The sequence below is a fragment of the Fukomys damarensis genome, unplaced genomic scaffold (genome assembly GCF_012274545.1).
Source record: "Fukomys damarensis isolate Sample0158 unplaced genomic scaffold, DMR_v1.0_HiC HiC_scaffold_5, whole genome shotgun sequence".
In the NCBI taxonomy this organism is placed as follows: Eukaryota; Metazoa; Chordata; class Mammalia; order Rodentia; family Bathyergidae; genus Fukomys; species Fukomys damarensis.
Window position 1 is genome coordinate 29,813,621 of NW_022900917.1, and position 7,979 is coordinate 29,821,599.

Consider the following 7,979-nt stretch of genomic DNA (forward strand, 5'->3'; position numbering starts at 1 on the left):
GATGTAAAATGTTAGCTATCAAAGAACACTACACAAAGGAAGAAAAAATAAAGTGTGACAGTAAAGTAAGCCTAAAAGATCAAGAAACAGAGTAAGAGAGAAATGAAATCTCAGTAGTATATTGAACAAAATGTGAAAAATGAGGTTTCCCTGAGAAAAATTCATACAACAATTTCTCTTTTGACAGATAGCAAGGGGAGGAAAGGTGGCATTAGATTTTCTCACTAAACCAAATGTTCAAGAAAGATTTGTCTTTATTACTTTTGTTGTGTTTTTATTACATTAAAATGTTTCTATATGTAATTTTTATGAGATGTCGTCAATTAACCCACAAAAGTGGTGACAGCATAGCATTTGATTTTCTTTTTGTTTAGGTTTAAGGTTCTTAAATATTTTTCAGTAAGAGAAAGTGACTAAATTCTTTTATTTTATTAATACCTGGTACATACCCGGCTCATAAACTAGTTAAATTAAAATTAATTAAAATGAATCATTCTGATGTCAATGTACCAAAAATCAGCATCTGATTCTACGAAAGATTTCAAAAGTTCTTCTTACACTGGCAAAAAGAAAGATGCAGCCTCTTGTTTTATTGTTTGAGTTTTAATAAAGACATATAAGGAGAAATAAGTAAAAAATAAACTTGATGACTAACAGATTCAAAGACTATATTTTCAGGGTGAATGGTGTTATATTTTCAGTTCTGACAGTATCTGTTCTGTGTAGTTGTCTTTTTCAAGCAATACTGTAAGTTGTTCTACTAGTCAAAATTGTTGCACAGTGCCTAGTACTATACATGGTACAGCATAGGCACCAGTGCACATGTTTTGACAGAGTTAATGTAAGATGAGAAAGAATAGTTGGGGAGGATATGCAGTAGTCTTAGAAAAATAAAACTTATAAGAGATAAAGTGATCATATTTATTAAAATATTCTTTAAATTTTTAAAAAGTGAAACATTGTGTGGTCAGGTGTTATAAATTTGATTTATATAGAAAGATAATGTACAAATACTATCATTCTCACAAATTTTAAAGACAGTACAAGGATAGCTATTTTTTTTGGTACCGGAGATGGAACTCAGGTCCTTGCGTCTGCAAGTCAGGCGGTGGAAACAATGAGCTAAACCTCTGGCCCAAGGATAAGTATTTAAAACTAGAAATTATTTTAATGTTCAGGAAAAAAATTAGGAATAAAACTGTTAATGTCCAGATTTTGTGTGACCCGTAAAAAATATAGAAACACAAATTACATTATAGATTTTACTTTGCATGTCTAAGAGATATTTCTGTGTTTTTTATTTTGATTCTGAGAAATTATTTTTCCTTTTAGTGATAGAGTATCTTTTAGTTTACTTTCCACTAATTCCCTTATTATTTCTTTTTTTTTTTAAATTTACTCTTTAACACAATAAGGTCAGTTCTCAGTCATGGTTAAGTGTATTTTTCAAACTCCCTGGTAGCTAAAGCCACAATTTTCTCTTTTCACTGAGGTGTCAGTAGTTGAAGAATGGCATTAGGTTTTCCCCTTGATTTTCCAGTGATTCTTTCTACACTGTCAAATTATATTATAAAGGAGCAGCACATGGGATGCAGGCTGGGTTGAGTGGGTAAATCATTAACTGAAGTCCTCCTATACTACAAGTCTCCAGTAGCAGTTTAGGAAATAGTGGTTTATGATGATCTTTTTCTATATTCAGGGGAACTCTGTAATTATATAAAGAAATATAAATTTTGGCAACTTTCAAAAATAACCCTAAGTAATTCAGTAAAGCACTTGTGTATTTCAGTGATATTCTCAACTATCTTAGTCAGTCTATAGCTCAATTTAGAGATTTTGAATTGGCCAGACTATTTAAAGACTGAATGCTTGGAATAAAAACACAGAGGCCAATGTACATGTAAAATTCATATCTTCATATCCTTATTCTATGCTTCTGGAAGTATAATTCTTTAGTTTTCTTTTAAGTTTAATATAATAAAATCTAAATAAGCAAATTATGTATATCTACCTAAGGTGGGAAAAATATTGTTTTGAAATGAAATACAAAGTCCTAATATCTGGAATAGTTTATAGTCTTTATTTTTTAATAATGCTACTTTTTATATAATACCAAGAGAATTTCAGTTTTATTCACTGGGAGAAATATATATATAAAACTATTGGGATTTCCTGAGTCTGTTGCTGCCCTGTTGTTGCTTGGCCACAGAAGGGCTCTTTTCTCCCTGGCTCCCTGATATGGGTATCTGAAGGTCAGATCAGCCTTTGCATCTAACTCTCAGCTCAATCCAATTTCCATAAAATAATCAAACAATCAAGCAGACAGACAGCCTAACTTTCAGTTTCCAGACAGAATCATTTCTTAACAAAACCCTCCCAGAAGATGAGGGCAATCCTTTATTCCTGAAGGTGGCTTATAACAATGATCACTACAGCCCATCCCTTGGGTCATCGGATCTGCTTTCTTTGTATGAGTTCTGTGAACAACTCCTGTAGGACTCCAGTGGACCTCTTCTTTTGGTGCAACGTTAGAAGAAAAAGATGCCTATCAACTTTAGTTAACCAGGTTGGTGATCTCAGCGGCATACTTCTTTGCGTGACCCAGATTCTCATTCCTAGAGGATCTCAGCCCTTGGTCATCATGCCTTCTTCTGCAACAAGACTCCAGTTCTTCAGTGGGGAGCAGAAAGTGGTGGCTGGTGGAGAGAGGAGCATCAGGAGAGGCTGAATGGAGCCCCAGCACCATTACCATTGCAATCTCACGGCTTGAGCCTGCCAAGCATTGTAATATTATTATTATTGTTACTATTATGCATGCTTGTAGTACATGAAATTTACATTCATCTTATGGAGTAGGTACATGTACATCATTCAGCGTGTTTCTTTTTTTAATCCCCTTCCTCTTCCGACCTCCCTCCCTTCCTCCACTTCTGTATCCCTTTACTCTCCCTTCATTCTTTTTGTTATTATTATTCTTAGCCCATGTTTATGACATGCGTTGTTTACATTCTTTAAGGCTATAAGTTCCTGAACTTAGCATATCTTAATTTGATCAGGCAGAGCATCTTGAAGGCCAGAGACTTTACAGAGCAGCCCTTTCCAAGCAGTGATTTGGGAATCCCACCTGCTGCATTTTAAGGACTGTTCATCGACTCTTGGATTTGCAGGAGAGATGGGCTCGAAGCTGGTGCAGGATTGGTCCAGGCTGTGCCAGAGGGGATACAGGTGCCACTACTTAGAGCTTATTGGACAGAATTAGTCACTTGACCCTGTGCAGCTGCAAAGGGGCCAGAAGGAGTAGTGGTCTTCCAGAAATGAGGTGGACCCTGACATCTGTGACCTATAGTCACGTTTACCCAGTGGAAACCTCATGGGAACAGAACTAAGGCTTCTGCCATGAGGGAGGTGGCCATGGCTGGCATTTTCCTATAGTTTTCTCCCAATCTTGGACCATATTGCTGGCTTAACATCCCATTGTGGGAGGTCTGCCTTGCTTCTGTGATCAGCTACAGCTCTCCCTGCAGTGTCTGCCCACTTGTAGGGAGAGGCTGAAGAGCAGAGGAGAGGAGTTGGTAAACTTCTTTGTCTCTTGCATCCAATAAAGTCATTTCCTGATTCTGAGACTCCTGAAAATATTCATTTTGCTTAGGCCATGTGGGTGCAGATGATAGGATTTTGAAAGCTGCTGCTATTCCTCTGGCTCATTTAGGAGCCATCTGGAGGAGCCTTAGGGCCAAGGAGGACGTGCTATCCACCCCCATCTCTGGGAGCTGACCCCAGGGAACAAATATGTAGACATGTGGGTTATAAATCACCTCTCTTGTCAGTGCTAACTTAACTGTGAAACTTTTTAAACTCTTGAACCAGCTGAGAGCAGGATCCTGGGTTGCAGGATGCTGAGCCCTGTGCCTGACACTAATTAAATACATACTGCATTTGTTGCAAGATGTAATGCACGCATTTATAGGCGCAGCAGTGGAGTGCTGGCCTGTGAATGGCAGAATCAGAATTACCTGGGACACAGGTGAAAGACAGAATCTCAGGCCCCTGCTCAGAACCACCCATTCAGAGGTACAGGATTCTTTGGATGAGCCCAGGAGCTAGATGCACAGGCAGGTCTAGGACTCACTGTTGGTGCGGAAAGAATCCTCCAAATGTGAGGGGCTCCTGTCAGGCCAATTTTTGCTGTGTGAGGTCCTTGACAAGTTCACCTCACCTCTCTGGTCCCAGTGTTGTCATCAGTATTGCGATGAGATTAAATCAAAAAAGAAAAAAACTATAGGGTTGCAATTTTTGTAGCTGGTGTGGTTCTTTAACAACATATGTTCAGTTTTCCTCTAATATAAATACAGCTTGCCAATATTCATTGTAAACATCTTAGCTGAATTTATGTAATGAGAACAACAGAATTTTTTTTCATGCATGTATAATTGTAATTTCAATCAAATATAGATTTAAGTTTTAAATTTTATCAAATATGATTAGAGAATCATTGTCAGTGGAAGCAATAATATTTTGCACACATTTTCATGATTTAGGACATACATTACATTTTAATAACCTCTTTCTCTATTTCTATTTCTTGGTATGTAAAGAAAAAAAAGGAAACACAGTATGTTCATATTTTTAGTATATTGTAGATATGAAATTTTTATTATAACTCTTCCTGTCATATCTAGAAGTAATTTATACTGTCCATTTCAGATTTGTCAGATATTTATTAACAAGAATCACAAATAGTTGCGAAAAACTTTATTTTGTGAAAAGTTGTGACTTGATGCTATTTTCCCATCCCAAACTTACTCTTAAAGGAGAAGATCGAGATAAAAATCTTTTATAGATTTTTAAATAGATTGATTTTTGTCAAAAAATAAATCTTTTACCCTCTGTCTCTACATTTATATTAGTATTTAATATCTTCATGATAATGAATTTTTAACATTTGTATATCTACAATTCAATTGATTAAATTATAAAGAAATATAAATTAAAATAACTAGTTCTATACTAGTGCATGTCTAACTTTGAAACAAAGCAAAATGTAAACATTTTCTTCTTTCTATCATTTATGTATGGTTGACCTTCTGAATCTGTGGGTTCTGCACCTAAGAATTCATCGATCCTGAGATTGAAGATAGTGGAAAAGAATTTGTATGTACTGAATGTGTGCAAATATTTTTCATGTCTTTATTTCCTAAAGAGTATAATATAATGACTATTTACACAGCATTTACATGATAGTGGGTATTAAAAGTGATCTGGAGATGATGATGTGAATTATATGAAAGGATGCACAGAGGTTATATGCAAACATTAGGTCATTTTCTGTAATGGATTGGGCATATGAAGATTTCTGGTATTCTTTGGGGATCTTAGATCCAAACCCTATGAATCTTAAGAAAACATTGCAAAGAAAAGCAATATTAAATAGAGGCAATATTTCTTTACTGAACTCTTAATTTATTTCCTGTAGTTCTTTCTCTGAGTTTTGATTAAAACTTGTCCACCAGATATTTTTATTAAATTTTCTCTTCTGCATGTATATGCTAATAAAAGTAAATATCTGAAAATATTGAAACTCAAGTTGGTTTTATCAATATATTAGAAAAACTCTTACCCCGTTTTCAATTTCTCTGGCATATAATTGACTTTAAATAATAGAACTTTACTTTTACTAGTTAAAGCCTATTTTGATAAAGCACTTACTTAGAAAAATTCTAAACTGTTATACTAAAAATATAGGATAAATATTTAAACTATGTTTAAGAAAAACTAAGGCTGGAGTTGAAGTAGAAAATTTTTAAAAATGAGGTTGTTTCTGAGAGTTATAAAAGTAAAAATCAAATGTTGTTAATATATTAATCGTAGTCTTTCATCTCCATTAACATGAGCCTAACATCATCATTGAGTTTCATCCTCAAAAATTTCATAAAAACTTTTACTTCTATGGGAGATATTTGGATTAAGAGAAGGTTTATCACCTCAGCATTCATTTCTAACAGCATACATTCCTTATTGTAAAATGAAAATGACAGCACAATATAAAATATTTTAAATTCCTGTTATTTTGGCAATTGATGTTGAGTAGGGGCCTCTAAAAGAGATGCCGTGGCAAGGACCGGAGTATTGTTAATTTGTCACAGAGACAATTCCAGGAGTTCCAAGGGATGAAGTAGCACAAAGGGAACCTGAAAGGATGCACTGACATGCAGGTCTTCCACTGTGGATCCCTGCTGTCCAAACTAGCTGGGGAGCGGCTGAAGTTTGCCTGAGGCTGCATCACTTTTCCTAGGGTTCTAGCATCTGATGACAGCCTGTCTTTTGGCTAAGCAAGTTTCCATGGTAAGAGAGAGTTTTCATATTAAATTTGTATTTTGAATATGATTTTATTATTGAGGTTAATTGTTTGTATGCATGTTTACATATCAGATTTTAGTTACAACTTATATGTGAATTGGTCAGAAAAAATGTCCAGTTCGAAGGTCTGTTGGTGCACGTCTGTAATCCCATATCTCTGGGAGGCTCAGGTTGAAGGACGACAATTTCAAGTCCAACTTGGATAATTTAGAGACAGAAAGTGCCTGCTTACAATTAAAAATTTTATAAAAGGGCTAGGATGCAGTTCAGAGCAAAGGTCCCGGGTTCATTTCTCAGTATCAAAACAAATAAACAACAAACAAACAAAAAACTCAACAATTGACAATTTATAAAAATTGTTAAAATATGTTTTAAAATTTTTATTAGTACATTATTACAATATAATGTGATTATGTATCCTGTGTTTTACTGGAAAATACTACAGCTAAAAGTAGCACCAGCAGCACCCATATGCTCTTTGCTTTGATTTATTAACAAGTAATGTTTTGTCTTGTTTGTTTTATCTGTTTAATTATAGTACCCTTATTACAAGCCAAAAAATTCAGAAATAATAAAATACTGATAGTAATGTATTTTAAAATTTAAAAAATTATTTTCCGCACACATCTCAAAAGTTTGTAGTTGTATTTTGACCAAAGAATGAGCCAAATATCACCAACTGCATTTGGTTTTTGTATGTCTTAATGCCTATAACATGGATTAATCTTTCACCATTATATTTTGTTTTTTATCATAGTGTTCTGTGCATAAACCAGACAAGTTTTTTTTAATTTAAAAAGTAAACAAGTAGATTTGAAAAGAAAAATTCACTGCTTAAAGAAAAATTTAAAATTCCAAAAAGACAGAGGAATTTGAACTATTAAATATATGGCTTTATGGGTTTTTAATAAATGTGCGTACAGAGTCTAGCAGAGTATATTTTTAGATTTGCTATTTAATGTGTTATGGGAGGCTGTGTAAAAATGAGTGGCCTCCTATGTTAATCAGTTTTTAAAAAATAATAATTGAAGTGATAAAGTATCCACATTCTAGGACATGAATAATTCATAAAATAGGCAGTGCTTGAGCACTAGAGAAGAGTATTGAACGGATGTGCATGTGTAATGGCCGAATGTCTGGGCTTAAATTACGTCAATTGCAGGACAATAGACAGGAATCATTCTCATAGGTTAAACTGCTTATCATTCAGAGAGTTAACAACTTCTCTGGATTTAAAGAGCAACAATCTGTCCTTTACATTAGTTAAGATAGCATCTGTAATATGTCTCCATATGAAATGTATGATTTCTTTCATTATAATTAAAAGATGGAAAATATTTTTGTGATTTTTCCTTGTTTTAGAAACACATGAATAATATCCTTTTTCTAACAAATTTTTAAATTGGTTCCCGTTGCTAGAAACAATGATTTCATTTTGTTTGTTTTGAGATAGGGTCTCACCATGTAGCCCACACAGTCTCTGAACTCAAGATCATCCTACCTCCGTTTCCCAAGTGCTGGGACTACAGGCATGTGCCATAATATCTGACTAAGCAATGATCATTCTTGTGACCACAAACATTTTTATGGTTATATCATTACTTTTTTTTTTTTTTTTTTGA